Source organism: Cryptomeria japonica, chromosome 7 (assembly GCF_030272615.1).
Source record: "Cryptomeria japonica chromosome 7, Sugi_1.0, whole genome shotgun sequence".
Classification (NCBI taxonomy): Eukaryota; Viridiplantae; Streptophyta; class Pinopsida; order Cupressales; family Cupressaceae; genus Cryptomeria; species Cryptomeria japonica.
The window spans coordinates 213,071,201-213,072,153 of record NC_081411.1 but is presented as its reverse complement, the minus strand read 5'-3'; positions in this window follow the sequence as shown (position 1 = coordinate 213,072,153).

Here is a 953-nt window from a genome sequence, read left to right as displayed (position 1 = left end):
TCGTCTCTCTCCTCCGCGTAGCCCCCCCGACTTCTCTCCCTCTCTCTCCCTCTCTCTCCTTCCTCCTTCCCTCTCTCCTCTCTCTCCCCTCTCCTCTCCTCTCCCTCTCTCCCCTCTCTCCCTCTCCTCTCCTCCAACCCCTTCCTCCTCTCTCTCTCATCTCTCTCTCTCTCTCTCTCTCTCTCTCTCTCTCTCTCTCTCTCTCTCTCCTCTCTCTCTCTCTCTCTCTCCCTTCCCCCCCTCTTCTCTCCTCTCTCCCTCTCCCTTCCTCCATACCCCTCTCTCTCTCTCCCACCTCTCTCTCTCTCTCTCTCCTCTCTCTCTCTCTCTCTCTCTCTCTCTCTCTCTCTCTCTCTCTCTCTCTCTCTCTCTCTCTCTCTCCCTCTACCTCTCAAGAGCGCATACGAGGTACTGAAACCATTAGTTCCCTGCCCTGCCATACCTTTTTTAAGGCTTAGTAGCATGTATGCGGGTACTTATTACTCATAAGCGCGTACGAGGTACTATTCCCATTATTCATTACCCTGCGATAACATTTTTAGGCTTAGTAGTACGTACGCACTACTTATCAACCCAGAATGGGAAAAAAGAATATCATTGGGCTTGTCAACATTTTATGGTCTAACAGCGCGTACGTGATTTATAGACATATTTTTAGTTGCCCAAGAGCCTCAACGGCCCCAAAAGAAGTTTTTGAGGTCGTTGAAGGCCCCACTGGAACTATGTCTGCACTTCTATCACTGTTGTATACATAAAAGTAAGTGAATTTTTTTATTTTTGCATGATTTCAAATGATTGAATTGTTTTTTTTTATTAGTTTTTTGTTTTTGCATGGTTTCAAATGATTGAATTGTGATTGTTTAATATTTTGATTCCAAAAAATAGTGATAAGATGCATATTTATGGTTATTTATTTATTTTTGAACTTTTCTTTACATATATATGTAATATGA